This window comes from Solanum pennellii, chromosome 5 (assembly GCF_001406875.1).
Source record: "Solanum pennellii chromosome 5, SPENNV200".
Lineage (NCBI taxonomy): Eukaryota > Viridiplantae > Streptophyta > Magnoliopsida > Solanales > Solanaceae > Solanum > Solanum pennellii.
This window is the reverse complement of record NC_028641.1, coordinates 60577827-60605717: the sequence shown is the minus strand read 5'-3', so window position 1 is coordinate 60605717 and position 27891 is coordinate 60577827. Positions and strand designations below refer to the sequence as shown.

General features: G+C 34.8%; 1 long non-coding RNA gene across 1 annotated transcript; it reads left to right on the top strand.

The window, feature by feature from the left end:
- The first annotated feature begins 22050 nt into the window (after positions 1–22050).
- Positions 22051–24322, top strand: LOC114077253. The gene is made up of 2 exons (XR_003578318.1): positions 22051–22565; positions 23978–24322. It is a non-coding gene; the product is annotated as an uncharacterized LOC114077253 (long non-coding RNA).
- The last annotated feature ends 3569 nt before the right edge of the window (positions 24323–27891 follow it).

The window sequence follows — 27891 nt, the reverse complement described above, 5'->3', positions numbered from 1 at the left end:
TCGTATAGTGAGTTATGCCCTTTGGAAGTTGGACTGTTGGAATAAAGAAAGTCCAATCTTGAGTTTGAAAGGGTAGTTTGATCTTTTCCTTACCCAATTAATTTATTTTATATTTGGTAATTATGTTAGGGTCTAACCAAAATTATATTAGTTTACAATTTTACCAAAATATGCTAAGGCTGTGGGAAAAGACAAAATAAGAGGATAAGGAGGAGAGAAGCATGATTCGCTAATATCGTCAAGTTTAGCTGATGGTAGTCATCGGGGGGGGGATACCTAAAAGGTTTGTCCAATCACATTGGCTTGGGTTAGTTCACCCACGTGCCAATAATGATTTAATTCAGCAAAATATGTTTGATTTGAAAATAAATCCTTTGAGTTCTTGATGATATTCATATGAATTCTTGTGGGTTGTGTTGTTGAAGTTTGTTGAGGCTTGATGTTTAAAGGTGGAATTTTCGGTTGAATATATCATATATTGAGGGTATAATTGATTCTAAGTGTTTGGGGGAAACACAATTGAAGTTTAATGGGTCTAAATAAGAAAAAAGGAGAAAAATCAGGGATTTTCTAGGCAAGGGCTTGGGGTGTCACGTCTTCTATCGCGCCACAAGAGTTCCTCTACATTTTGGTCTCTGGAGTGTCGCACCAGCAAGAGCACCAATGGGTGTCCTTTGAAATTTGAGGGCTGGCGCCCCGAGCCTCTAAGAGCGCCAAGGACGCCAGTTCCCCCCATTTTTTCCCCACATTTTCGTATTTGTTCCTTGAAAATGTACCTAATTTTCTAGTTGATTCACACACTCTAAAGTATATTTAAACATCATGAAATAATTCATAAACATGAGATTCTGAACCTTGAATTCATAATCCAATTCATGGAAAGTTAAGATGAAAGTCAAAAGAAGGTAAGAGTCAAGTCTAGAAGTTAAGAGCAAGTCAAAGTAAATCTTGTTATGTTTTCAAAAGTCAGTAACAAATGTTTTAAATTTATTTTAAGACATAGGTTTCAAGTTAAGTAAAGAATAAATAGTTGAGTTCATTTCATATAAATCTATAAGTGAACTAAGCATTCCAAAAGTGCTTATAAATGTTTTCACATTTGAGAAAGAAAGGGGAACATCGATCTCCGGAGAGCTTTTTCAAGTTACGTTTTCATTAATTATCTCAACCCAAAGAAAGAAGTTTATTTTAAAAACTTATGAGCTAAGTATATTTTGAGAGTTGTTTGAGTACCAATATGGGGATGCGAGTTCATATTAACTCAAATCTCCATAAACCAAGTATCATGGGTAGAAAAAGATCTTACTTTTTAGATGAATCCTTAAGATCCATTTGGAAGAACGTAGTAATCCACTAAGTTAAGAGTTCTATATGAAAAAAAGGTATAGGAGAGATCTGGCAGCGTGGGCAAGACATTGTATCACCACTTAGACTCATAGTGGTTGTTTTCGGTTAGAGAATCTCCCACAAAAACTCTGTTACTTTATTATATAAGTCAAGTTAAGTTTATTATTGAATTTTCTTTAACCAACTAAGTTATTATTACTGTTTTATAAAGATTTTCATATATCACGTGTGTTTCATTACTTTGTTATGAGATAAGTTATTCAAGTGTTGAAAAGAGTCGAGGTAACTATTTCTTTCTAAATCATTTCAAGCCTATGTTATGTTTAGTATTGTAATTTGCATACTCGTTCATTAAATGTACAGATGCCAGTTGGCCTGCATCGTGTTATGATGCAAACGCAGGTAACTAGGATTAGCATCTAACGCGCCATTGATCCAATGAGAAGCTGAAAGTCAGTTGGTAAGCCTTCTTGAATTTTGGAGGACTCTTTTTATAACCTGCTTTCTACTTTTTAGTTGTTAGGATGATTGGGGGTCCTTTCCCAACATCCCTCTTTGTTTTAGAGGCTTCATAGACTGATAATATTAGTTCTTTAGTTTTATTCATTTAAGTCATATACGTTTAAGACTTGAGTTGCTGTTTTGACTAAGTTATTATCTTTTATGTTATTTCATGAGTTATATCCCTTGTGTTTAGTATTCGTTGGAGTATAAAAGCTAGGACAAGGTAAATCTTGGGTCAATCAATGGTTCTCCAGTGCCGATCACGTCCATGGTGTAGGCTCGGGAGTGATAAACTTGGTACCAGAGCAGAGAGTTCAAGCGTCCTATGGAGTCTATGAAACTGTGTCTGTTGAGTCCTAGTTATCGGTGTGAAGCGTGCCACATCTATAATTAGGAGTATGCAAAACATAGGAAAATTTCTCACTTCTTTCACTCTCATTTTATACGTTAGAGTTTTATCTCTGAAAAGTTTCCCTTTAATTCGTTGTTGTGTGTGTTTTCAGATATCATACCTCCATGAAGAGTAGTCACGAGTTGTCCATGTCACATCCTGAAACCACACCCTAGAAGATAGGGGAAATCTTGGATTGCAACAGGCGTACGTGACCTCTCAGGGGTCTTGTAAAAGCCTTTACATATCATTCATCGCATATACACAATGAAAAGTAGTGCGGAATTAAACTTTTCAGAAAACATATCATAGTTTTTAGAAATCTCTTTCATATGAAGTCATAGGAAATACTAAGTCTCAATCTCATCTAACACAAGACGGTAGGATACTTGTGACACAACCCATATACAATACTAATATACAAATACTTAGTCTATTACAATACTTCTAATAGAAAACATAAAAGACATATATGCCCTTGAGTCAAATAAGGACATACTTCAACTTCTCTTGAACGATGCTACGGTCCAAGTCTTCTTTCTCAAATGCTCCTCACATACCAAAAACTATAGAGATATATAAAAGCATGGAGTTAGTACAATCACATGTACTAAGTATGACATAATGCATGAACATCATGTAAACAGAAATTTATTCGAAATATGCATCTTTCAATTTAAAAACCATATTATAATAATAAAAATAACATTTAACAACTTAGAAAGACATAAGATAACATTTAAATGAAATACCGTAGTTGTAAGGTCACCTTAGAGTGATGTCACTTCACTATACAGTGAAGTTACTTATCTTCACCTTAGACATCTTCTAGTATTCAATCATCCCACTTAAAGTTATCCTAAGACTCACTTAAGAACTCAAAAAGAGACCTCCCATACAACCTCCCTTAGCATGCCTAAATGATACTCAAGACTACTTATAATGAGTCAAATACAAACTTCAAGACATCAAACATATCAACATGTAGATAATATGATATTTCCTCATCAAAGGCTATCAAAAGACTTACTTAACTATTTTAAGAAGATTACGTCCATGATTGACCTCTTCAAGACTAACTAAATAATCCTTAAGACTTCCTAAGGTTGGAACATGTCCACATAATCAACATCTTCCCTAACTAGAGTAATTCTTAAGACTCATCTAGGTAAGATACGAAGTGACCATTCCTATGCCCCCTTCACACTTTAACTAGACAACCCTTAACTACTCTAGATTAGTACTTATTCCATTTACATACTTCATAACATAAGTCATTAGTTCATGTAGAAGACATTCAACACATAAAGGACATTCAAGTAATGGTCATGGACAAGACCTACGAACTATAACTAACACCTTCAAAGACTATTATGCAATGTCTAGATAGTGTCCCATGCCACTACCTAAACTTCATAGAACTTCTCTAATGCTAGTAGCTATTTTATATGATGATAATAGGCAATAACCGACATAGACCATGATAGGTAGACATGGAATCTGGAGTTCTAACCTACTTCGATGAGGGTGTTGTACTTTCAAAGGGTAGAACTAGGAAACATCTCATGTAGGCACATGGTTATGTAATATGAAGGGCTTTTATGCACTCTAGTCTCTTTTCAAGTAGACGTACATTGTACTCTAGTCTCATTCTCAAGTAGACGTACATTGTACTCTAGTCTCATTCTCAAGTAGAGTCACTTTCGTTAACATAATCACTCGGTGCTAGCCTTGGTTCTCATAGAGTAATTGACATTAAAGTATCACACGAAAAGGTTCCATATCTAGTTCATAAACCAATCACATTCACCCTACCAAAGAGGTCCACTAGGGATACCTTTCAATTGATACTAAGATAACTCATTATGACTTTCCTAAGGATTAATATGATGCCATTCCAGCCAATTAACCTTAAGTCCACCATTCTTTTTACATGAAGGATACCATTACGACTCTCGACTTCAACATTCATAACATGACCTTTACCAGGTACACGACCTTCTTAACATCCTCTAAGGTCTCACGTATCTTTCATCCTCAACACCTCAATTAAATGCTAAATCATCCAATTCAATATCATAAGGCCCTTACTAGTGGCCATGAACAATAATTCAATATAGAAACTATGATAATCAATGAAACTAGGTCAATTCAATGTAAATTCATCAATCAAATACAACCTAGATATCAATTGAATACAATTATTACATCACTAGATATTAATCCATAGAAATCTACACCATAATTCATATACATTAGGTCAATATCAAGTAACATATAACTTAGTCAAAACTAGGGTTCATACAATTCATGGGTTCATAGGTAACATAGGTTAAAATAATTAATAAAATATCAATTAAATCATTATCCAATGTTTAGAAATCATCAATGGAAGAACGCACGGTAGAACATGAAATTTGGACTGTTCAACTTGAAAACTTTAGAAAACTTCTAGAGAGTTGGGATCCTTGATGAAGAGAGTTTCAAGGATAAAAATTCATACCTCAATGAAACTTATTCTTCATTTTTATGAATAATATCCACTCAATTCGTCACACAAAGCTCTTCCTTGACTTTTGGCTTCAATGGAGTCTTAAGGAATTTCTATGGGATTTTGGGGTTTTGATTTAGAAGAATGAAATCTTCAATGTATTTCAGACTTATATACACACTTAAAATTCCAAAAATACCCTTTAGTAACCTACAAACCTTCTATTTGGAAGTGGGGTTAAATTCCTATTTCACCCCTCACTTAACAGTAAAGCTGCATGCAGGACAGACTCCATCGACGGATGGGAAATCGACGGACTGTTTGTCCACAAAAGAACCGTCCTGTCCTTCCATCGTTAAGTTCAGAGACTAAACATGGTATATTCCATACCATACCAAGTCTCCACCAATGGGGCGTCAATTTTCCCACGAGCCGTCGATTGCCTTCATCGTTTGGGGCTGCCTTGGACATTCTTGGCACCACTTTTTGGGTCCTTCCTCAAGGACCCTTTAATGATTCTTGGGGATGTTTTCCCGGACGTTTCCAACCCAAAAATTATAGTATATGATTTTAGAAACTCTTACATTAATTTCATCCAAAACGAACACATAAAACTTGACGAAACATGCTTAGACATACAAGGTCATTTCAAGGCACATCTTTCGAACATTATGGACGTTCTTCGACGTTTGACCTCCAAATTCCATGAAACTCGACACACTCTATACATATGATATATTAACTCATTTAAAGACCTTAAAACCTTATAAATCACACGTAAATACATAGAACCACATATGAGGCACGTAGGTGACTTAGTCGTCGAAGGTCTTAGTCGTCCCTTGAAGTTTGACTTCCAATGCACCTAAACTCTTAGACACTGCCTCAATAACACATAGTAGACCAAAATTTTAGGATCTAGTTAACCAAAATTTTAGGCTCTAGTTAACCTAATAAATCTCAAGTTAACCTCAACGATAGGTTACCAATGTTCAGTTCCGTGTAGACTATCTGATGTTCAATCAAGAAATAATTAACCTATTTGGATAAAAAGGAGGAGTTATACAATAAGTGAATGATACGTCTAGGATCCAAGAGTTCTTCAGAATGAATCCTCAATGTTTTACGGGTTCAAGCACCACTAAGGATCCGGAGAATTTCATTGAGGAACTGCTTAAGGTATTTTATGTCATGCACATTGCTGATACTGAGCGATTTGAACGATCTGCACATCAACTAAAGAATGTTTCTACGACTTGGATTGAATAACGGAATGAAGGTAGAGGTGAGGGTGAACCACCGACGAGTTAGGCCTATTTTGAGGAAGATTTCATGGGGCATTTCTTTTCCTGATAATTCAATGAGACCAAGGTACGTGAGTTCCTCACACTTTAGAAGGATTCTCTAAGGGTTTATGAATATAGTCTGAAGTTCACCCAATTATCATGTTTTGTTTCAGAGATGGTTGCGGACATGAAGAGTAGAATTAGCTTTGTTTGTTACTGGGTTGTCTCATAGGGCTATGATGAAGATTAGGGACATGGATATATCAAAGTTGATGGTATATGTTCAGCAGGTTGAGAAAGAGAAAGTGAGGGTCAGGGAAAAATTCAAAAATAAGAAAGCTAAGACATGAAATGAGTCCGAATAGTAGAAAAATAATACAAACCAATCTTCGTTTAAGAAAAAGAAAAAGGGAGCTGCTCCATCATCTGCTAGTGCAACTGCACCTAGAAACAAAGGTGAGTATATTGGTAAGAATTCCCAGCACTTCAGAGCTAAACCGCCAAAGTCTCAAGATAGTGTGGCACAAGGAGGTAATAAGGCTATTTCATGTGCTAAATGTGGCAGAACCCACTTAGGTAAGTGTCGTGATGGTCATCTAGGTTTTTGAAGTGTGGTAAAGAGGGTCACTTCATGAAAGAGTACCCTAAGAACAAGCAAGGTAGTGGAAATCCAAGCAATACAGACTAATCTTTATAAGTTGCTCCACTAGACAAGGGTGTACCTAGAGGGACTATATTCAGTACTGGCGGAGGAGAAAACCTCTTATATGCAATCACTAGTTGTCACGAACATGAGAACTCTCTAAATGTTCTATGCTGTGATCAATGCCTTTATTTTCTTGATGTTTATGCTTTGCTAGACCGAGGATCAAGTCTATATTTTGTAAACTCTTATGTTGCAAATTAGTTTGATGTTATTCTTGAGAAACTCTATCAACCCTTTTCTGTTTCTACACCGGTTGGAGAGTCTATTCTAGTTTAGTGAGTATCTCATAATTGTGTAATTTCCATCTATCAAAAAGACACCATGGCTCATTTAATTGAGTTTGACATGGTAGATTTTTATGCCAATCATGTATGCAATGGACTCATGCCTATTATGAGTTAATGGACGGTACGACTAAAGTTATCAAGTTTCAGTTTCCAAGTGAGCCAGTATTACAGTGGAAAAGTAGTTCAACGGTGCCTAAGGGTTGGAATCCCTCCTAAGAGAGATAGACTTCAACATATATATTCCTCCAAATACTTATCCTATCTATATTCCACCATATCAAATGACACCAACAGAGTTAAAAGATCCTAAAGAGAACTTAAAATATCCCCTAGATAAAGGTTTCATCGACCAAGAGTGGCCCCTTGGGGCACTTCGGTCTTATTTATGCGAAAGAAGAATGGTTCCCTTAGGATGTGTATAGATTGTTGTCATCTGAACAAGGTTTCCATAAAGAACAAGTATCCTTTACCAATAATTGATGATCTTTTCGATCAGCTTCTGGGTGCACCTTGGTTTTCAAAGATTAAACTCAGATGTGGCTACCATCAATTGAAAGTAAGGGAATGTGATTTTACCAAGACAACATTAAGGACCCGTTATGGTCATTATGAGTTTTTGGTCATGTCATTCGGTTTAACTAATTCACCTGCATTGTTCATGGTACTTATGAACACACTTCAAATCTTATCTATATATGTTTGTTACTCGTTTTCATTGATGAAATACTAAGTTATCCAACGAATGAAGAAGATCATGCTAGTCATCTCAAAATTGTTCTTTCAGACTTTGAAAGAGAAGGAGTTATATGCTATGTTCTTGAAATGTGAGTTTTCACTTAATTCAGTGGCGTTCTTTGGCCATACAATTCCCGGTGATAGAATTAGAGTTGATAGCCAAAAGATAGAGGCAATTTAGAGTTAGCCTAGCCTGACATATCCAACTGATATTAGGAGTTTCCTCGGTTTGGCTGGATAGTACAAAAGGTTCATATAAAGGTTCTCGTCTAGTTCGTCTCCTTTGGCGAAGTTAACTCAGAAGAAAATAATGTTTCAATGGTCTGAAACTTCTGAGAATAGCTTTGAAGGAATCGATAAAAGGTTGACTACCACCCCAATTTGACTGTACCAGATTGTACTCAAGGTTTTGTGGTTTATTGTGATGTATCTAGAGTTGCTTTAAGTTGTAGTTTTAATTTAGAATCATAATGTTATAGCTTAAGACTCAAGACAGTTGAAAGTTCATGATAATAACTACACAACCCATGACTTAGAGTTTGGTGTTATAGTATTCACTGTGAAGATATGACATAGCGCTGCTACGGGAACTTACCCCAAGGCAGTGGGATTAGCAAGGCAGAATCTGAGTTAACGAGAAATTCTTATTTTTCCATCTTTTTAAAATACCATAATAGGTCGTAAATTACCATAGAAACCCCATAAAATTTATTTCAAGGTGGTAAAAGGATAAGAGGGAGCTTTCTAGCATGAGAATGGAAGAATCTTGAAAAATCTTGGCTAAATTCACCATAGCGAATTCGGAAAAGCTGAAAACAAAATCAAAACTTCGTACAAATTGCTTGGCGCCCAGGTAGGTTAGGTTTATATATTGAGTAGTTATAAATCCATGCTTACCATGTAATATATGAATTAACAATATGAGGTATGTTTAGACCTTCGTGCACCGAGTAAATTCCATGGAAAGTTGCTATAATTCAATGTTTATGGGGTTAGTATTGTTGAGACGGTAATTAGCCGAGGTTTGTATTTTGTGTTATTGAATGGATTTCTTGTTGGGCTATGGTATAATGGTGACACAGAGTTGTATTCAGGGTAAAGAAAACTAGTAACGAATCTTGTGATGAACAACTAACATATGGACTTGTCTAATTTAGTAAGGAGATATATAGGGAACCCATATGTAATTAAGTATGTCACTAGGTGATGTCTGTGATTCTGTTATGGGGTGCTATACACGTGTATTGGTTCTTTGATACTTGTATACGTATGCATGTTGCAATAATGGTCTTATATATTGAAAAGAGATATGGGGATATTGATATGATGAAATTATTACTTGAATATGTGATTTTGTGTGTTATTGTGATGTGTGACACGTTTCGGCACTCTAACTTGGATCGGGTTTCCACGTTCAGGCATACTTACTAGGATGGGATGCTACATTCCGATACTCTAAATAGGATCGGTTGCCACGTTCAAGCATAAAACTCGGATCGAATGACCTTGTTGCGACATGCTAACAATTTGACTTTGGGTCCCATGAAAAAGGCCAACTACTTGTGATAACGTGTGTATCATGAAAGATGATATGCTTAATTTCGTGAGGTGTATATATTTATCTAAGCGTTGAGGGTTTAAGCTATGATCTATTGGAATCTTAAGTGTGGTAGTGTTACAAGTAGTATACAATGCGGTTAGTGTGTTTAAGTTATGCTCTATTTGAATCTTGAATGTGGTAGTGTTACGCGTAGTATACAATGCGATTAGTATATTTAAGTTATGATCTATTGGATTCTTAGTGTTACATGTAGTATACAATGTGATTAGTATGTTTAAGTTATGCTCTATTGGAATCTTGAGTGTGGTAGTGTTACGCGTAGTATACAATGCGGTTAGTATGTTTAAGTTATGATCTATTGGATTCTTAAGTGTGGTAGTGTTACTTGTAGTATACAAAGTGATTAGTATGTTTACGCTATGATCTATGGAACCTTAAGTGTGGTAGAGGTACTTATAGTATACAAGTTCGTTAGAGTATTTAGGTTGTAACATCATAAGAAAGAGATGGGTGGTAATTGGAAGGTGTCCTAAGTAAAGGCTAAGGGTGGAGAAGCGAGGGGTCCAGACAAGATCTTTTATCATTTTATTCATATCTTATTAGATGGGTGTAGGATTGACCGATAATGCCTACCTTTACGTGTGGTTGTACTGATACTACTCTTGCTATGTCTTTTTGACATAGTCTAGATGCAGGATTGATGATGTTGCATGAGGTGAAAACGAACAAATCCTCCAGCAGCTTAGGTTGTTCCTTCTGCATGGTGGAGCTGTGTCATTTTATTAAATTGTTATCCTGTTGTAATTCTTAGTAGCTCTTGTACCTGTTACGCTAGATCCTTGGGGTTGTCAAGTTACTAATCTTTTTACTAATGCATAATTAGAGGTCATAATCAGATTTACCCTGCAATATGTCGATTTTCTTAAATTTCCTTGACTTTCCATCATTTTCTTTAGATTTCACATTTTTAGTTGTCGGGGTATGAGGGTTCTCCTACATAGGTGTTAGAGTGAGTGCCTGCATGGCCCAGTCGATTGGGTCGTGACAAATTGCTACCAGAGCCTAGGTTATCGATCTCCTCGTACAAGAGCAAAATTTTGACTAGACTCTTGGGTATTGGTGTATTGACATCCACATCTAATCCACAAGAGGCTAGCAAGTCGTTTCATTTTTTACTCCTTTTGTGTGAAGTTTTGCTTGTGGTATGGGTTAAGTCCAATTGGTATCTCCTGATTCCAATTGGTATGTTGACGGTGAGGACTGACATTGTTGATATGACTGACGGTTATCGACAAGTTAATTGGAGGGGCTATAACGAGCATTGATGATCATTAAGGGTTATCTATGAGATTTGCTAATTAATAAGCTGAAATTGCATGCGTGTTTTGTCTGGTAAATAATGAATGTGTGCTTGTTGTTGTTTGTAACTAATTGAAATGTGTGCTTGTTATTGTATTTATTTACTATTGTGTACCGTGTATTGAATGATGTATCTGTGTATGGAAGTATTTTGATAGCTTGAATCATTGTTGAAGTGGAGGAATACATATGGATGAGTAATCTAATGTAGGACACCATGTGGAGTGTCTGAAGTTGATATGAGTAGAATTACGATTGGATCATTACAAAGGTGTGCATGTTGTAGTTTCTAGGTTTATCGTGGGGATGTTAACTTATAACATCGTATTACTTAGTGGGGAAAGTTAGAAGCTTGGTAGGATAGCAAAAATAGAGACCTAGAAAATTTTTGAAAAGTAAAAAAAAATTGCCAGAAAACTTGTGCCGCTGCAGAAGGATTATTCCCACTGGCACAATGCGGTTAGAATGTTAAGCTATGATCTATTGGAATCTTATGTGTGGTAGTGTTACTGTATTATACAAAGTGGTTAGTATGTCTAAGTTATGATCTATTAGAACCTTAAGTGTGGTAGTGGTACTTGTAGTATACAAGGTGGTTAGCATATTTTGGTTGTAACCTTGTAAGAAAGAGATAGGTGGTAATTGGAAGGTGGCCTAAGTAAAGCGAGGGGTCCAGAAATGATCTTTTATTGTTCTGTACATATCATATGAGGTGGGCATCGGGTTGACAAATGATACCTACCGGTACGTGTGGTTGTACTGATACTACTCTTGCTATGTCTTTTTGACATAGTCTGGATGGAGGATTAGTGATTTTTGATTAGGTGAAGATGAACAAATCGTCTAGCAGCTTCGACTCTTCCTTCCGCATGGTGGGAGATATGTCCTTTTATTAAACTGTTATCCTGTTATAATTCTTTGTAGCGCTTGTACTTGTTAGACTAGATCCTTGGGGTTGTCATATTACGAAAAATGTTATGACTAGTGCATGAATAAGATGTCATAATAAAGAATTACCCTGCAATATATTTATTTTCTTAAATTTCCTAGACTTGCCTTCATTTTCTTTAGATTTTGAATGTTATCTAGTTGTCAGGGTATGAGGGTTCTCCTACTTAGTTGTTAGAGTGAGTAGTCGCACGGCCCGGTGGGTTGGGTCGTGACATCTTGGATAAATATGGACAATGATTTTATTAAACAATATGGGTCTCCTAATAGGTTTCCTAAAGGGTGTGGTTTCTTGAAAAGGAAATATATAAAGTCTCCGGATAGAATTAAAGAGCATGACTCCCAAAAAAAATTAGCAATATCAACTTTGGGAAATTATTTTTTGAGTGAGGCACAATCTTGGGACAAAGGGAAGACATTTTTCACTGAAGCACCAAATGTTCCTCCACTAGTACCATAATTGGGAAGAACTCAAACTTTCACCCCTTTGAGTAAACCAATCTTATTCATATTCTAAGATTGAGATCATCTGGAATTTCTCAATCAAAGCCTTGTGAAATTCTTTTGCATCTTTCTAACCCAGCCAAATAATGAATTTTCCATTCAGGCATGTTAGGTCACACTACCGATGAGTGTCATTGTTTGGAAGAAGAAATCCAACAGCTATTGGATAATGGTATGATCATTCAAAGAAATGTAGCTTGCCCTAAGTTTGTTTGACATCAACTTTCAGCCGTCATGCGACATCAAGTCACAATAAAGCAACTTATCCACAAAGTTTAAATTTTTTCTCAAATTTAACATGATCCTTTGATTTCAAGTTTAAAGAAGATATTTTGGAACTTGGTTATTACATCACTAAATCTTTTCGCACTCATCTTTCTTTTAAAATTAATTAACAAAAGTTTGGCTGTTTAACCAATTTTAACGGATCTTAAAGGATGCCTTACACGTTTCCTTTAATATAATTTAGTACCCTTACTTAGAATCACTTAAGATAAGTAGACCTTAATTGAAGTCAATTTTTGTATTACTTTTTTAAATATTTTTGTGTCCTAATTCACGTAATTAATTAGGTGGCAACTTCTTACGTTACTTAATAATTTGGAAATTACTAATATGGTGTACACGTTTTGACCTCGAGTTAATAGGAGGTATAACACATGTCATGCTCATTGCCAGTCATAACAAAACATCGTTGCCTCATGTTCCACTCACCTTAGGAGAAGTGCTAGAAGTAGGAGGATTGGCGGGAGCCTGAGACGATTGGACAAACGGGATCATTCTAGGACCAACCAAACCCTTCAAGAACAACATGATCTGTTGCGCTGGATCCAAAAGATGAAGAACTGTAGTCTCTGCTGGCAACTCTTCCTCTTGTCCAACTTCCTCAACATCTCCGATATTAATATCCTCTTCTATCTCCTCATTATTCATAGAAGGGTTCTCATTTATAGGAACATTTTAAATCAAAACCTCATTCCCAGCAGTCGCTACTCTTCCACGACCTCTACCCCTTGATCTTCCTCTACCCCTGCCTCAACCACGACTTCTCGTTGTAGGTTCCTCAGCTGGAGCATTGATTGGAGCGACGGGATGAACACCGTTGAATCTTGTATTAACCATCAGCGTAAAGAAGTGAAGGAGGTTAGATACCAGTTTGTATCACCCAGATACCAATTGGATCCAAGTTATAGCACGAAAGGAGACAGGAGAAAATATAGAGATTTTTATAAAGTCCTATATCCTCTCGACGAAAAGTAAAGGCGTCCATGAACTATTCCGTGAGACTCTATTAGACTCAATTCGGTACATCGAGAACATCAAACCTAGGCTTGATACCAACTTTGTCACGACCCTGACCATCATGGTTGACACCCACACTAATCCTCCTGCAGGAAGAACCACTACTACAACCCAAAAAAGAAACTAAACCAAAAACTTAAGGCATTTAAGTTATGAAAGCAAGTTAAATAAACTAAGTAAGAAGTTCCCATAAACTTCAACAAAGATTCTAAAGAACTAACTAAACAAATGCAGAAGTAAACAACCTAGAACGTGAAAGTCAATTTACCAAAACTACTAAACGATAACCAAGTCTAAAACAAGAAGGGACATAATCCTAACTATCATAAAAACATCTAAATAACTAGTCGAAGTCCGAAATATGGACATAGACTCAAGAGAATCCAAAGCAACCCATAAGATGCTAGCTCACCCTTGAATTCGAAAGGATCACAAATCTTCTAAGTGAGGCCAGTGAATAGACGGGGAAGATGTCATATACTCAATAAAAACAAGAGCAAGTGCAGTATCAGTTTACAACAACTGTATACTAGTAGGATCACGCGGCTATCCCACTAAGTGCAACATAGCAAGTTAATACAACAACATAACCATGTAATATATCAAATATGTACAATATTGAATATCACATGCTTCAACAATACACATTTATCGCAAGTAGTTAGTCTTCTCATAGAACCCAAACTCAAACTATTAGTGCACCAGAACGTGGTACCCGAACCGATAGTGATGTCGAATCGTGGAAATCGTATCCCATTTTTATGACTGAACGTGGCAATCCTATCCACTTAGTTATGCTAGAATTTGGCAATTCCATCCACTTAGTTATGCCAGAACGTAGCAATCCAATCTCAGTTATTTATGTTGGAACGTGGCATTCTAATCCATCCGCACACCACAATGACAAACACAAGTATACTTTCAAGTCATACAATCAAAAAGTGATTCATGGCATATAATTATTTATCTATCTCATTTAAAACAAGTGTGAATCAACAACGCAACATTTGCATACATACATGCATCATAATGAAGCAATAACAAGAATACATCACACAATCATAGAATTACAACCATCACCTACCTCAAAACAAGCTTGAAACTCTAAGAATCTTGGTCCTTCCCTTTTAGGATTCATTCCGATTGTTCTTGGTCTAGAAACAATCATTACAATACCAGAAACAGTACACATTCCCTAATTTCTCGGATTTCTAACAATTCTATGAGCCCTAAATCATACCCATTATCTCAAGTATCCAAAATAGGGTTGTTTCCACCATAGAATCTATAGACAAATCTCTCTCCATTAATATTTATCCCTTCTATTACGTTCTACGAATTTAAAAATGGATTGGAGGAGTGAAAAGCTTACTTTTAGCCTCAAGAATGGTAAACGAATGAGTAAGAGTCTCTTGGGGTTCATCCCTTAGCACTAAAAATCGTGAAGTGTCAAATAATGTCATCTAGGGGCATATTAAAGACATCAAGTCACGTCTTGCCCGCCACAGCGACCCTCATCCCACTTTTGCATCCTCTCTAGAGCGGCAGAAATACCAGCCAAGGTGGAATTCTTGAACCACTAAGCCATTCCAAGAATTCCAAAATCCCAATTTCACAACACATGACTAAACCACGACACTCAAAAAATACCATCCATGCCAAGATCAATTTCCGGAGTTCTACTCGCCCGAATTCGATTTTTTCAAGTCGTACGAATTTGTTAACGAATTATTTAACTACTATTGCAATCTAAATCATAAATGATTCACCCGATTGTTACCATATTTCCCCATACCTCAAAGACTTTATTTTTTCCAAATCTGAAATAGGTTGGGATAAATTTAAATACTACGAAAAAGTTTTTCAATCCAAAATTTTCCCACGTTGGCTTCTATAACGGCGGAACCCGATCATTACACTGCAATTCACTCCTATATAAGGAGATGTACTTGACTGTTTAACATATAAATACAATTCTTAATTTCTTTCATTCTTTAAGTGAGGATTATAAAGAGTATCAGAGCTCATAAACTCTTCTTCTCGCCCAGTATTAAATATAAAGTAACCATAGACTACAAAAAAAAGTGTGGATTACATAAGAATTTTTCAGGGGATTGTATACAAAATTTTAGTTTCCCATTATATTTCTACAATAAAATTCAATGGTAAAACCTTTCTAAGTTATTATTTCATATAAATTTTAAAATTCTCAAGTAATTTACCTAAGGACTAAAATTTCTCTTGTAAATTACTTACAAATTTTCTTTTGAAAATATATAAAAACTTAAGGGTAAAATTATCAAAAAAAATTGTCACAATCCGAGAGCACCCCCAAGTCGTGACGTGACGTACTTGAGCTCTTGAGGTCTTGTACAAGCCTCTTAGCTTTCATTCATCACATAGGTATAAAAAGTAGTGCGGAATTGAAACATTTCACAATGTAGTCAATAAGAAACTCTTTCATAAAATGTAACAACGAAGTCTCATCATCACAAGCCATCTTAGACATGTCTTATTATCATAGGCTCAGGACCTTACATAAAAAAGAAACTCATAGTCTAATACAATTCTTTAATGAAAGAAAGCTAGAAATATAATCCATGTTCTCGAGCATATGAAGACATACCAATCTTGAGAAAACTCTACTTCCCAAGCTTTAGCTTCTAGAAATCTTCACTTCCTTCCACCTATACTTTTAGAAATAGAGAAGAATATGTAGTTAGTACATAATGTACTAAGTATGGAAATATTCAAAAACATGCTTCAAAGAGGACATTTTAGTTGAAACGTGTTTTTCATGCTATTTTGGTAAAACCTCATGAATCAAGTGTACAAGACATCATATAAGTCATCAATAATATACAAGGAAATACTTTCATAATTCTCGACATATAGCCATTTTCATTAAGTAAAACATTTGTCATTTAGAACCTCCATCCAAAGTTATACTAAGATCCACCTAGGTAAGACATGAAAAGACCGCTCATACAACCTCTTCAATGCACACCTAGGCGATCTTTAAAACTACAAAAGATAAGGATACTTCCTTTTTCATCACAACTCAACAAGTCAACATTCATTACTAGAGGAATTGTTTACACATTTAAGAACATCACATCAAGACAATCCTCCAAGACAACCCCCAAGTTACCCTAGTGCAATGTGAAAGTAGCATCTCATACTACTACTCCCACCCAGTTAGTGCTCCTTAGGAATCACCCTAGACTAGGCACATCACATTCAATCATTTACATAGCCTTTATAAACATTAGACATAAGATCAACATGATTCACTAGCATTAGACATATAATCAACATGCATCATTAACAACCTATAGTAACCCATTCATTCATTTTCATTACAAGGAAACACCAAGACTCCCTTCAAATGTCTACTTTTGCAATGGATAGATGATGTCCCATTCCACCACCTACCACACACTTAGGAAGACATATTTCATTACATTCATTTGTGAGGGCTAGATTTAACCAACATAGACCATGAGAGCTTAACATGGAATCTCAGTATTAACCCCTACCGGATGAGGGATCCCCACTTGCCTAAGGTAGGGTCATTCTTTAGCCTTTACATGGAACAACAATACCTAGTCCTTGCGAGCGCATAGTGAAGGGACAAGGATATTGCTTCTAAGTACTACATCTAAACTCACTAAGAGTACTCATCTCAAGATATACATTGGATACTACATCTATACTCACGAACAGTATCCCCCGCTTTGTCAAATCCTCTCGGTGCTAAGCATAAATCCCTACCGAGTTTAGACATTAATTACATTCATTAGCTATAGGTTAAGGGATAGATACTAAGTACTACATCTAAACTTACAAAGATTAAGCAGAAAGCTCTTAGAAATAGTAAGATTGCTACTAGACACTACATGTCAACTCTCGAAGTGTGTCCACCCCAAAATTCCCCTATTATATCATTAATATTCTATTGAGGGAACCTCTCAATAGACCCTCTTTCATTACATTTTTGTTAATTTCATTCATTCTTGTGTGTGCGCGCATGTGAGAAAGCCTTTCACTTAATCACCATCACTTGTAACATTATCTCCCAATCAGGATCATACCATTTTCATCATAATCCACAAAGAATCATACTTTAATTAGACATAGTATCTTCAAGACACACATTCATAACTTCATAAGACATCTCAATGTGTATACATCCTAACATCACTTTACATCACATTCAATGCCTTCAAGGCTATAATAATAATTCACATATATATCCATATATATCAAGTAAACATCACCACCATAAGTGGACCATACCACTCAAGATCTATTCAATAAGAACTACACAATTTAGATCAACTTACCATTCATCCAAACCTTGATCACCTTTACTTAATTCTCTAACAATTCATCATAATTAGGCATAATTGGCAGTAGATAATCATAATACAACATAGTATAAACACAATTCTAAAATTATCCAATCACATTCATCAAACCCAATTCATAATCAAAAATTAGAGGATTAGAATGATCATGGGTCCATGGAGATTTTCTATTATAAAATGATCAATTAACATTGAAACAAATCATAATTCATCCATTAAAATCTTTTCATGCAAGAACACGTACTTAGAATTCGAAATGGAAGATTTTAGGATTTTGAAACCTTTTGAAAAAGCCATTGGGTTGGCTCCTTAAATGAAAAAGAATCAAGGATGAATTAACATACCTTATTATAATAAAACCCATGAAATTTGATGAAGAAACCACTGAAAATCTTCAATCCTAACTCTAACTTGAGTTCAAGCTTCAACGGAGTCTTGAGAGAGTTTTGTTTTGGAAAGGGGTTTTTATTTTGAAAAGTGAAGTCTAATTTAGGTTTTCAAGTGTATAAAACAAATTAAATACTTAAAAACATTTAAATAAACATCTACTAGTTAATTAGTATGTTAACTTTATAGAATTTGCAGGTGGCAACGACGACCCCATCCACGGACCGTGGATGGGTTAACAGGGTCGTCCTGCATGTCGTGGTTTGTGACAGAGGCTCCTTATTTGGGGGATAATCTCCCACGACTCAGTGTGGAGATACGCCCCCGTTTGATAGGGCGTCAATTAGTCTACTGGGAATCGTTTGGGGCTTTCTTGTCAGCTTTATGGACAACATTTGGGTCCTCCGCAAGGACCCATAGGGTGGTCCAAGGGGAGTCTTACCCAGAAGTTTCAAATCTAAACATGATCATCTAGATTTAAGAGCCAACTCCTATCATTTTAGACACCAAACAACACATAAAACATGCAAAGACACACTAGCACACACAAGAATAGTTTCTAAATGTCTTGGTCTTTCTTTGACGTTCGACTTCAAAACTCTTTAAAACTGATTTCTAAAGTTATTTTCATTATGTTAACACATTATTAACTCATGAAACACATGATAGTCTCGATTTATCTGTAACATTCCGGAAAATTTTTTATCTAGTGAAGAGCCTAATAGATCTTTAAGAATATGTATTGGGGATACATAGACATTTCAATGCCCAATATTGAGAAATATTGGGCATAGTATAGAAAATTGGCTAAGGGGTAATATCCAATTTCTACATAATACCCAATAAGCAAAATATTGGGCATATTAGAAAATATTGACTTAAAGGGTGTTAGACATATATCTAAGTATTAATGAGCTTGTTTAGGAAATGTACCTGCAAGGAAGACCCTAAGCTAAAATTCAGAAATTCATCAGTTGCAAACACATTAGATACTAGACATCCAAGTGTCAAGCCTAGTGCCCTAAGTACATAACCATTTAAAATGATTATGTAGAGTGAGCAGTGCCCAAGGACTTAGTGAGGCTCCTTGGGACAATAAGTAAACATTCTCAAAGGAACCATAAATAATAGTTAGTTAGGAAAGTAAAACTAACACATGTGAAAGCACATATACAAGACATGTGAAGAAGCGGCCAAAGGAAGGGACCACCCTAATCGAATTCGGTTAGGGTAGTTAGGGGGAAAACGTGCACAAGGGACTACTCCATGTGGGGCCTAACTTCCTAACCAATTCTAGACTCTAACTTACTGCGCTACATAGATAACTAACCTAGGACCAAACAAAATGAATTAATTAGTGCACTCAACAACCTAATACTTAACCGGGTGGCACTAACCTAGTAACTAGTTAAAGAGGCCACCTAGTACCTAACCTAGGATGGTCCAAAAGGTTGGTTATGGTCCTAAAAACTTAGGATACTTTACTAATTATTCTATGCTACTTAATTAATTAAATTATCAGATTACATAATTAATTTAAAAGGACAAAACCTAAATCACAAAGAATTTTCCAGATTTTGGTTAAGACAAGAAAAAGACAACCTAGTACCTAACCTAGGATGGTCCAAAGGATTAGTTATGGTTATAACGACTTAAGGGTACTTTATTAATTATACTAGGTCACTTAATTAATTAAATTAGTCATTTAATTAATTAAATGAAAGGGGTCAAACCGAAATTCTCATACTAAGCTAGTACAACTCAAGAAACATCCTAGTACTTAACCTAGGATGGTCCAAAAGGGTTAATTTTAGTTCCAATAATTTAGGGTCACTTTAGTAATTACCCTAGGTTCCTTACTTAATTAAATTATCCATTTAATTAATTAATTTAAAGGGTCAAAGCAAAATTCTTAGGAAAAATTTCAGATTTGACCAAGTATTATGTTCTCCTATGTTTAGTCAACTCAGAAGGGACGTTTTGGTAATTGGTTAATTAGTTTATTAAATTAACTTATTGAACCTAAGTTTCATAATTAAATATCAGTTTCTAAGCCTACAAATCACGATCAAAACGTCGAGACTCACGATGCTAAGGCAGTCGGCGACAAACTGGACGAAAAAATAGAACGCTAAAGAGTTCTTAGGCGAATTCAAGGTTTTCTTCAAGGTTTCGTTCAAGGGGATCTTGGTAGGTTCTACATAAGGTATGTGTTTATCTCCTGGACTTCTTTCTCCAAGAGAACTTTCTCTCCAACGATTCAAAGATCTTGAAAACTAGGGTTGTTCCCGTGTTCTCAGAAATCCTTCGTCCCTAGTATCCTTTTCGATTCCATGTTGAATAGGTTAGAGATCATGTTGTTGGTATGTGGTGCTGGCTGATCTTGTGTGTAATGTTCTTGAATTATGAATGTCGATTAACCTATGAAGTTGTGATCGTATAAAGTTAAGTGCTTAAAACGTGAATCATGAATTGACGATGTGTTAGTTAAACCCGTAATTGTTTTAAGTATTGATGTGTTTGTCCGAATTGCATTGTTGTTATTGTGACGTTATGAAGGTGTTAAATTTGTCAAATATTAATATGATGATGTCCAACATGTCTTAAAAACGTTACCCTAAAGTCATGAACCAAGATTGGTTAAGAGAATGATACTATATTAAGATGTGTCCGAAACTGTTATGTATGAAGATGATTACGGTTTGTGGTGCATACCTACTGTAAATGTGACTTGTTGATGATGTTGTGTTTATTAAATGATCATATTATTCTGTTCAAGATGTTTAAAAACGTTATGCCTAAATTTATGTTATAAGGTTAGCTAAAAAGATCGTCATGAAATCATAATTTGAGTTTGTTTGGCTTATGCCAATAAAATGGCTAACAATACATTGTCCAAAAGGGATGCATGCAAATTACTATAATATTATGTTAAATAATTAAAAGATTGGATAATATAATATATATATCCAACCAAGCATGAAAGAATGTAAAATTGGTCTATACCAACAAAGATGGTTATGTAATCTATATCCAAATGTTTATGCCAATACTAATCATATTTCAATCTTGTGTCGTAAGAGTATCAAATATATTATAATCACTTGTAAAGTAATTCAATGAATCCATAACCAATGGCATGTCATCCATCGGAACAACTCCCGACATGCTCTAAAAGAATGAACTATGAACATATGTAACTCATTGAAAGAAGTTTTCATCGTCCATAAACGATGAGATGAAGCTACAATACTAAAGTAAAGAAGTAACGTGAGTTATAACATAACTAAAGGGGTGTTAAAGGAAGTGAGAAAAGTCTTACTTGCACCTAAGCTACTATGTTAAAAGAATACTCATGAATGAAGGTGTTAAAATACGTATTTAAAATTTAAAATTTTGGTCGATTTTTTCTTGAAAATCATATATTTTAGTATCGTTCACTTTATAAAATTATCGTAAATATTATTATAATATTTTAAAATTATCTATGAATTTCAAATGTTTTGAAATTTAAATAATTTTCAATTATATAAAAATATTTTAATGTACGTAGTATTTTAATTAAATAGTAATTCCTACACTTTCCTTAAAATTATTTAAATTCTAGCCTATTCTATTATAATTTGCTTTCAATTCTAGCTACAATAATTAAATTTTATTTCAATAATAGCCGCACTTCCATTTCAATTCTAGCCATTTTAATTGCAATTGTAATCATTCCATATTCAATCTAATCTGATTTCAATACATCTCATCTCTTACTCTCATCCATCTATTTTATTAATCGAATCCTAGCTCTTCATTTCAAATTAGATCAACGATTGTGATTAAATCTCCTATTCTCTCAACACCAAAAGACCCCAAAACCTAAAATTCTAACCCATTCTTCTCCCTCCTCTTCCTCTCCAGCCGCCTCCCCTCCCTCCTCTCTCTCCCTTCCTCCTCTTCTCCCTCTCGTCTTCCTCCTCTTCCTCTCCAGTCATTCCTCTCTCCCAACACCGCCCAACACCGCCCGTCTCTCCTTCTCCCTTTTTCTCTCCTCTTCTCCTCTCCTCCCTCCTCCCTTCTTCTCCTCCGCCTCCACCACTCTCTCCAGCGCCTCCCGCCAGCCGCACAACAGTGACCGGCGAGCTGCCAGGCAGCAGCAAACCAGCAGCCAGAAGCTGCGACCAGCAGCCTCAACACCGCCCGTCTCTCCTCTCTTCCCTATTTCCTTCTCTCCTCTTCTCATCTCCGGCTAAGAACAAGAAACAAAAGCAGCAAGCTTTAGCGAAGAAAACGCCAGCCAGCAACAGTTCCGATTCCGGCAGAAAGCTTGACCAAGCGGGCTCCGACGAATCTCGGAATTTGGATTGTTAAAAGACGGATCTCAACAGACCCGTCTCTGGTATTTTCTTTCAATGCATTATTTCTTCTTCGATTGAACTTATGTTCCTATTCGGATTATATTGATTGCTTGATGCTTGAATAATAGAAATTCGTTTTGATGTATGCATAAATCTTTTTGGTTTGACAGCTTACTCATATTAACTTTCTAATCACTATTTCCTGTCAATAATTATTTGAATTTAATTGTCCACTAATAGTTGCATAGTCACTCTTATGAATTTGCACCATTGAAACTAGAGTAAGCTGATTGTTTAAATCTAGTACATTAATTGATGCTTATATGTATAAAATAATATTGAATTTGTGATATTTTAGGTTATGAATTGATAATTAATTCATTATATACTAGTATCTTATTTATCATAGTAAATTTCGGCATGATTATTTGATTGGTGTTAATTAGGTGGTTTCCTGTCCATAGAGCTTGTTGTATCTATATGCCAGTTTGTCATATGATAATTAATAAAAAATTAGCCACGCAATCTAACTTATTAGGATAAATTTGGTAAAAAGCATGCATAAATATGACATCATATAATAGGCTCAATATGTGTCCCACTAATTTGACCAATCTGTTAAAATTGTGATGGCCTAGTTTTGGATAATGCTATATCATATCCCTGTGCTTTAATTAAGCAATATAAATTCTTATTGATTTTATTCGGTAGGCATTGACTGATTTTATTTTACTTATTCGGTAAGAAACATTTTTAAATAAATTGGAATTTGGCCCTCCCTTTTAATAAGGAAAATGTTATATATATTGATTCATGTTTTCCTTAATTAAAACTTGACAGATTTCTTATTTGTCTATTTTGGTAAAAAATAATCGAGTATATAGTTGTTTTTGGCTCCTCTTTATTTAAAGAAAAATAATATTTTGTTTTTTCTTTATTTAAGGAAAAATAATATTACTTTTTTTTTATTTTTTTATTTTCATACTTGTTTATATTTGGTAATGAAATATTTTAAAATTTTCTGATTTGGTCCTCCTTAATAATAAGGAAAATAGAATATTAATTAATTCCTTAAAAATATTTGTTTACCTTATTTGTTCCCCCCTCTTTTACTATATAAGAGGCCCCCTTTGCATTCTTTCAACACACACACTCTCAATCACAAGTTCTCTCATCACTCCTCATCCTCTCATTGCTCTCTTGCTACTCTTAAAATACATTAAGATTCCGGTAAACATTCAAGTGTTCTTCTTCGCTACTTTGCTACTTTGATTTTGTTCGAGTAAAAGTTGGATCAATTTGTTTTCACTGGTTAGTATTCTTAGCATTTACATTATCTTTACATTCACACATTTGTGTAAGGTATTGTCTGTTCTTTTCTATATGTATAATTTGTCATTAAATAATTGCATGTGTCTCATCTTGACTAAATAAATTGTGATTACTTGTGTAGTTATTTGATTGCTTTGACAAGTTTCAAACTTGAAGTTCAAGTTGAAGATTAGCCATGAAGAAAGATTTATTTGTTTAATTCATATATTTGAATCTATATTTTTCTTATTTATTTATTTGAATTTTTGTAATATTTGTATAACTCTAAAGCTCTCATATGTAAATTTATTTGGGAGATCGTCTAAGGGAAGGAGATTTACATGCTACTTGTTCATTGTAATTTTTTAAAGTTATAAATCATGCCTATAGGTTTATTCTATTTTTAAATCTTTAACCACCTAGAATTATTGTTTGTAGGTGTTGTAATCTAACCAATTTTCAACATGCTTGACGCTTTGTTTGTTTATAAGTTTAAAAGTAACTAGATTCCATTAATTTTTTAATGTTAAAATCAAATACTAATAATTTAGTAGGTTGTAAAATGTTAAAAAATATGTTATAACTTTTCAGCATTGTCTTGTCGTAGAAACCATGCCTAAGGATTAAAATGTTCATATCATTTAGATTTACAAAATCATGCATATATGTGTTACTCCGTTTTGAACACCTAGAAATCATATTTGTAGGTTTGCAAATAAATTTGTTTACCATACCCAATTCAATAAAATTTGTTGTGCATATTTTTGCCCTCTTTTAAATTAGCTAATATTATTAATTTGACCTTTTGAAGATTTCCGCGCTCATGATGCAATATGTTGTTTTCCTAAAATAATAATGATAATAAATTAAAATCATCTCATGCATTTAATAAATTACTTGGATTTTAAATATATTTCATAGTAAAATCTTTGCATTTAATAAATTTACTACATTAATGTTCTACTTTTTTTTTACAAAGTTTTGCAACTTTTTTTAAAGGTCATTGTTCAAGCCTCCTTTAAAATTTTGGATTGATTATGACACTGTTTATTTTTAAAAATAAATTATAAGGACTATCTCCTAACCTATCGTTAGTGGGAAAGTCAAAGGAACTACGAGGTCTAGTTTCAATTTTTAAATTAAACCGACGCGTCCCCGGAAGTACCACCTACCCATGATTTTCAAAAGCAATTATGTGTATTTATATGTAAACATTTATGTGCCTATATGCAAACTGAATCTTTTAAATCTTTTTCAAAAATATAAATTTTTATTATTTTTCTAAGACCGACCTCAAAACAAAATTGTTTCTATGGTGGAGGAGCGCGATTAACAATATCATGGCATCATCCCTATAAAGAAACAAACATTTTTTTAAAATAAAAATTTCTATTCAAAACTTGCTCAATTTTTCAAAACTTTACTTTCGAACACATTATTCTTGTTTGTTGTAACATAATAAAATCGAGCTATCTTCTATATCTTTTGTGCATATTATGTCTTTTGTTTATCTCTTTATTAATTGCTTAATATTTGCAATATTTGTTTATCACATAGATCGTATGCTCAAATAATAAATAATTGAAGTAGTCTTAATTGGTTAGTAATTTATTTGGGGAAGATTAAAATAAAAATAATAAAATTGTTTGCTTATTTATTTGCCTTTTTTGGTACTCTCGCTTATCTTTAAATTTTATTTAATGTTTATTAATTGCTATTACTTAGTTTTGCATGCTTAAATAATTAAATAAAAAATAATAAATTTATTTCTCAATTATTTAATATCTTATCACCTTCTAGCATGCTTAATATTAATTGAAATAATAACATAAGCTATTTGTTCGATTGTTTATAACATAGTCTCGTATGTTAAAATAAATAAAAAAATAAATTTGATTGTTTATTTATTGTTATCACCTAGCCTTGCATATCTAAATTAATAAAATAATAATAAAATAGTCTTAATTGTTTTATATTTGTTATCACTTAGCAAGTATATTATTAAATAATAATGAAGTGACCTTGATTGCTACTTGTAACCCCCACATAGATTGCATGAGATACGGCTGGGACACACATTTGTGAACCTCGAGGGATGCCTAACACCTTCCCCTCGAGGTAATTTGAACCCTTACCCTAATCTTTGGCTCGTTGACCTTAGCTATACTTAATTAGGTTAGACAGGTGACCTAACGTGCCTTAATTCGTTAGGTGGCGACTCCAAACTCAAAATCCTAAAAGAGTTGTTAGGTCGTGCAGAAAACTCGTTTTTGTGAAAAATGGGGCATGACAGAATGGTGACTCCGCTGGGGATATTAGGTTCTTACCATTACGTGTTTCATGTTTAGTTATGTAGGGTTTACTTTATTTTGGTTATTTCATTATTTGTTAGGTTCTTACCATGTTCAGTTATTATTTTGCTACCTTATTTACTGTTTTCTTTCCATGTTCCACACCTCTTCCTTATTTGTTTATTAATATGTTCACCTTTTGACTTTCCCCTTATTTATTTCCTTGCATGTTTACCTTCTTTTCTTATTTCCGTGATTTTTAATATGTTTATATGTGTACTTTCCTTTATATATTTATGCTTATTTATTTATTTATTATTTTATAAACTGCCTATATGTTACCACTTTCCAATTTAAATGCTAAGTGTTTATTGCTTTGATAACTGGCATTCCGCCCATACTTCCCCCAATTGGGACCCTCTTCCTTTTTTTTTTTTATTTTGTTCTCGTGATGTTGTGCCTTTGCACCTCTCACAACTACTCCAATTCTATTCAAATACTCATTATAGATAGTCGGCATATGCGTGGACGTAACGGATAGTTTTACTACCGCGAAGCCACGAGCCTCTCGCATAGAATCCCTTTCAAATCCGTGTCAAGCCAACTCTTAGAAGTCCTGGTTAGGTCATACATGTTGTATAAGCCCTAGGTGGTTTGACCCTTGGTGTCAATCCACATAATTATTAACTACCCTCTCGTCTAAAGGGCTCCAACACTCTTTAGACAAACTGCATACTTATGTGTCAACGTGATCATAATAATTAAATCAAGCCAATTTTGCCAAAATGGAGTTTAGAAGTTGTTTATTGTTTTATTTGCGAGTCATGGATGAGTATGAACCCTCAAATGGTGACAGAAGTTAGTCAGAGACTTAAGACCTGGTGGATGGAACTAAGGAGATATAGGGAAAGGGAGATTCATCAATTGTTCGGTGGTCTCACATTTCTTATTTTTTTCATACCAAACCCTCACCTGACTAGGGCGCTAGTAGAGTTTTGGGACCCTATGAGGATGGTGTTCAAGTTTACAAATTGCAACTTGACACCAACAATTGAAGAAATTAGCGTTTTCATCGATCTTCCATACCACGTTGTCAAATGATGGTACCTTATAAGCCGTCATCAAGGGAATTTCTAAAAAGTATGGGGATTAAGTCTAATCCAACCTGGAATTCTTTAGACCTTTGATGGACTAATTTAGACTTCTTATACTCACGATTCGGTCAAGATGATGGCTACTACATTTATGACCATGAATTTGAGTGCTCCGTTGAAGAATGGGAAAGGTATCGTCTGGATGCCTTTGCCATCGCCTTATTGGGGTCTTTGGTTTTTCCTAAATCAAGGGAAAGAATTGATACATGTCTAAGGTACGTGGTTCGAGACCTAACTCAAAGAGGAGGCGAGCCTAGGAAAACCATAGTGCCCATGATCCTGGCGGAGATAATGAGAAGTATGTCAGCATATGTTGATGGTAGAATGTTCTTCGAGGGATGCAACCTTTTACTTCAACTATGGGCTATCGATCACTTCCACAAGAGATCTGACGTGGTAGATACCTATCTTGGTCAAGGCAACAAGATTGATAACCATCCAAGAAGGTTGGCATATTTCGCCGCGCCTGTAGGATTTGTGGACTGGCAGATATTTCTGACTGAGCTTGAGAGCCACCGAATTCAATGGAAGCTTCATTGGTTGTCCACGCCTAATGTCATAGTAAGAGGGTATGACCGATATTTCATCGAGCTTATTGGCTTAAAGGGTGT